The sequence below is a fragment of the Hemiscyllium ocellatum genome (assembly GCF_020745735.1).
Source record: "Hemiscyllium ocellatum isolate sHemOce1 chromosome 15 unlocalized genomic scaffold, sHemOce1.pat.X.cur. SUPER_15_unloc_1, whole genome shotgun sequence".
Taxonomy (NCBI): domain Eukaryota; kingdom Metazoa; phylum Chordata; class Chondrichthyes; order Orectolobiformes; family Hemiscylliidae; genus Hemiscyllium; species Hemiscyllium ocellatum.
Window position 1 is genome coordinate 526,115 of NW_026867445.1, and position 5,000 is coordinate 531,114.

Consider the following 5,000-nt stretch of genomic DNA (forward strand, 5'->3'; position numbering starts at 1 on the left):
CTTAGAATATTTTTGAAGCAGTACAAATCAGTAACCACTGACACTTAGAATATTTTTGAAGCAGTACAAATCAGTAACCAGCGACACTTAGAATATTTTTGAAGCAGTACAAATCAGTAACCACTGACACTTAGAATATTTTTGAAGCAGTACAAATCAGTAACCGCTGACACTTAGAATATTTTTGAAGCAGTACAAATCAGTAACCAGCGACACTTAGAATATTTTTGGAGCAGTACAAATCAGTAACCAGCGACACTTAGAATATTTTTGAAGCAGTACAAATCAGTAACCACTGACACTTAGAATATTTTTGAAGCAGTACAAATCAGTAACCAGCGACACTTAGAATATTTTTGAAGCAGTACAAATCAGTAACCAGCGACACTTAGAATATTTTTGAAGCAGTACAAATCAGTAACCACTGACACTTAGAATATTTTTGAAGCAGTACAAATCAGTAACCAGCGACACTTAGAATATTTTTGAAGCAGTACAAATCAGTAACCACTGACACTTAGAATATTTTTGAAGCAGTACAAATCAGTAACCACTGACACTTAGAATATTTTTGAAGCAGTACAAATCAGTAACCACTGACACTTAGAATATTTTTGGAGCATTACAAATCAGTAACCAGCGACACTTAGAATATTTTTGGAGCAGTACAAATCAGTAACCAGCGACACTTAGAATATTTTTGAAGCAGTACAAATCAGTAACCAAGTGCATTTTTGAATTGGTTACTGATTTCTCCGTTGAAGTTGGGGCTGCGGTTGGCTTCAGTTAGTGGTGGGGGCTTAATTTTCGCCGAGGGGAGCGTGTCCCGGTAGTGTCTCCGAGGAAGTGGTACCTATTGAAGGGGGTGTTTCTGAATTTGGGCCCTTTTTGAGTGGCATTGCCGGATGGGTTTTGTGTTGAAGGCTTCCAAATCGGGTAGCTCAGCCGGATTTGACCCGGCGGTTCTACCGACTGTCACGCCTTCGAGGGGGGACTGTTGTCTAAGTTCAGGCCGAATTTGGTGAATTTCCTAAGTCGGGAAGTGGTCCCAACGGGTTTGGGAGTGAACCTAACTGCTCATACCAACTTTGAGGCTTTGGGGCCGGGTAGCACAGTCGGATTTGACCCGGCGGTTCTGCCGAATGCCTGGCCTTCGAGGGGGGCCTGCCCTCTGAGTTCAGGCCGAATTTGGTGAATTTCCTAAGTCGGAAAGTGGTCCAAACGGGGATGGGAGTGAACCTGACAGCTCATACCGACTTTGGGGCTTCCAAGCCGGGTAGCTCAGCCGGATTTGATCCGGCGGTTCCGCCGACTGTCACGCCTTCGAGGGGGGACTGTTGTCTAAGTTCAGGCCGAATTTGGTGAATTTCCTAAGTCGGGACGTGATCCAAACGGGGTTGGGAGTGAACCTAACTGCTCATACCGACTTTGAGGCTTCGGGGCCGGGTAGCACAGTCGTATTTGACCCGGGGGTTCTGCCGAATGCCTGGCCTTCGAGGGGGGCCTGCCCTCTGAGTTCAGGCCGAATTTGGTGATTTTCCTAAGTCGGGAAGTGGTCCAAACGGGGATGGGAGTGAACCTGACAGCTCATACCGACTTTGGGGCTTCCAAGCCGGGTAGCTCAACCGGATTTGATCCGGCGGTTCTAGCGACTGCCACGGCTTCGAGGGGGGACTGTTGTCTAAGTTCAGGCCGAATTTGGTGAATTTCCCGAGTCGGGAAGTGGTCCAAACGGGGATGGGAGTGAACCTGACAGCTCTTACCGACATTGAGGCTTCGGGGCCGGGTAGCTCAGTCGGATTTGACCCGGCGATTCTGCCGACTTCCACGCCTTCGAGCGGGGACTCTCCTCTAAGTTCAGGCCGAATTTGGTGAATTTCCTAAGTCGGGAAGTGGTCCAAACGGGGATGGGAGTGAACCTAACTGCTCATACCAACTTTGAGGCTTTGGGGCCGGGTAGCACAGTCGGATTTGACCCGGCGGTTCTGCCGAATGCCTGGCCTTCGAGGGGGGCCTGCCCTCTGAGTTCAGGCCGAATTTGGTGAATTTCCTAAGTCGGGAAGTGGTCCAAACGGGGATGGGAGTGAACCTGACAGCTCATACCGACTTTGGGGCTTCCAAGCCGGGTAGCTCAACCGGATTTGATCCGGCGGTTCTAGCGACTGCCACGGCTTCGAGGGGGGACTGTTGTCTAAGTTCAGGCCGAATTTGGTGAATTTCCCGAGTCGGGAAGTGGTCCAAACGGGGATGGGAGTGAACCTGACAGCTCTTACCGACATTGAGGCTTCGGGGCCGGGTAGCTCAGTCGGATTTGACCCGGCGATTCTGCCGACTTCCACGCCTTCGAGCGGGGACTCTCCTCTAAGTTCAGGCCGAATTTGGTGAATTTCCTAAGTCGGGAAGTGGTCCAAACGGGGATGGGAGTGAACCTGACAGCTCTTACCGACTTTGGGGCTTCCAAGCCGGGTAGCTCAACCGGATTTGATCCGGCGGTTCTAGCGACTGTCACGCCTTCGAGGGGGGACTGTTGTATAAGTTCAGGCCGAATTTGGTGAATTTCCCGAGTCGGGAAGTGGTCCAAACGGGGATGGGAGTGAACCTGACAGCTCTTACCGACTTTGGGGCTTCCAAGCCGGGTAGCTCAACCGGATTTGATCCGGCGGTTCTGCCGACTGTCACGCCTTCGAGGGGGGACTGTTGTATAAGTTCAGGCCGAATTTGGTGAATTTCCCGAGTCGGGAAGTGGTCCAAACGGGGATGGGAGTGAACCTGACAGCTCTTACCGACTTTGAGGCTTCGGGGCCGGGTAGCTCAGCCGGATTTGATCCGGCGGTTCTGCCGACTGTCACGCCTTCGAGGGGGGACTGTCCTCTGAGTTCAGGCCGAATTTGGTGAATTTCCCGAGTCGGGAAGTGGTCCAAACGGGGATGGGAGTGAACCTGACAGCTCATACCGACTTTGAGGCTTCCAAGCCGGGTAGCTCAGCCGGATTTGACCCGGCGATTCTGCCGACTTCCACGCCTTCGAGGGGGGACTGCCCTCTGAGTTCAGGCCGAATTTGGTGCATTTCCCGAGTCGGGAAGTGGTCTCTGTCACAACGGGGGCAAGTGTCTGAAGAGGTAAAGTGAGTAACCAGCACAGCTTAGGGAAGGGTTCCAAAGTTCTCAACAATGTGAATTCGGTTACCAGGAAAGCTTAGGAAAGTTGCCTGACTGTCCCAAACGAATGAACTGCAAAACTTAGGGAACATGCCCGAAGATGCTTAAAAGTGTGAAATCAGTAAGCAGGAAAGCATAGGAAAGTGCCTGAAAGTGCTAAATGAGTAACATGAAAAACGTAGAAAAATGCCCGAAAATGTTTAAAAGTGTGAACTCAGTAACCAGCAAAACTTAGTAAAACGTTGGAAAAGCAGAAATGAGTAACCAGAAAAACTTAGAAAAATGTTTGAAAATGAGAAATGAGTAACCAGAAAAACTTAGAAAAATGTTTGAAAATGAGAAATGAGTAACCAAGAAAACTTAGAAAAATGCCCAAAAAGAAGAAATCAGTAACCAGAAAAACTTAGAAAAATGTTTGAAAATGAGAAATGAGTAACCAGAAAAACTTAGAAAAATGTTTGAAAATGAGAAATGAGTAACCAAGAAAACTTAGAAAAATGCCCAAAAAGAAGAAATCAGTAACCAGAAAAACTTAGAAAAATGTTTGAAAATGAGAAATGAGTAACCAAGAAAACTTAGAAAAATGTTTGAAAATGAGAAATGAGTAACCAAGAAAACTTAGAAAAATGCCCAAAAAGAAGAAATCAGTAACCAGAAAAACTTAGAAAAATGTTTGAAAATGAGAAATGAGTAACCAAGAAAACTTAGAAAAATGCCCGAAAAGAAGAAATGAGTAACCAGAAAAACTTAGAAAAATGTTTGAAAATGAGAAATCAGTAACCAGAAAAACTTAGAAAAATGTTTGAAAATGAGAAATGAGTAACCAAGAAAACTTAGAAAAATGCCCAAAAAGAAGAAATCAGTAACCAGAAAAACTTAGAAAAATGTTTGAAAATGAGAAATGAGTAACCAAGAAAACTTAGAAAAATGTTTGAAAATGAGAAATGAGTAACCAAGAAAACTTAGAAAAATGCCCAAAAAGAAGAAATCAGTAACCAGAAAAACTTAGAAAAATGTTTGAAAATGAGAAATGAGTAACCAAGAAAACTTAGAAAAATGCCCAAAAAGAAGAAATCAGTAACCAGAAAAACTTAGAAAAATTTTCGGCCAAGTGTGAAAAATATTCTAAGTGTCAGCGGAGGAAAATGCCGAAGCATCGGGAAAGATTCAAAAACTCATGCCGAACATGAGTTCCGAAGTGCCGGAGGAACTGGGCGAATTGAGCCCGGCGGTTGGCCAGATGTCGTTTTGAGTCTGCAGCCCGAAAACTTTAACTTTGTCTGCCGCGGAAGTCTGGACCGGGAAAAATCCAAACGGTTTTGCCGGGTTCGAGTTCCAGAGCGAAGCAGTCGAATTTGAAATTCAGACCCATTCAGTGCCACTTGACATTGTGACACAGTGAGGTTGGCGGGGTACCCGGAGATTTCTGGGAACACGATTTTTAGAACAAAATGGCGGCGCGGGACCACTTTGAAAGGCATCCGAAAAACGGTTCCGCGGGCAGAGCACTTGAATGACAGGCCTGTGTGCATGCCCAAGAGCTCTCGGAAGTCTAATTTTTGACACTTTGTCAAATTTTCGACAGACTTACCCAACTCTTGCTGCCTGTTCTAAGAATCAGTCAGAGGCCTGTGCGGCGGTCTCTTGACACTTTGGAGGGCGGGCAAACCCCACGTTGACTCCGGCCGTCCCTCCAAAAGGCACTTGCTATTGGGGGAAAGGATTGCAAGTAGCCTGGTTCCCGTGGGAGCGGCCAGGAAGGGTGCAGGCTGGCCCTTGCCTGAGCATTCCCAAAACCCTCTTCCGCTGAGAGCAGACCTCGCACGCCGCACTACCGGCTCT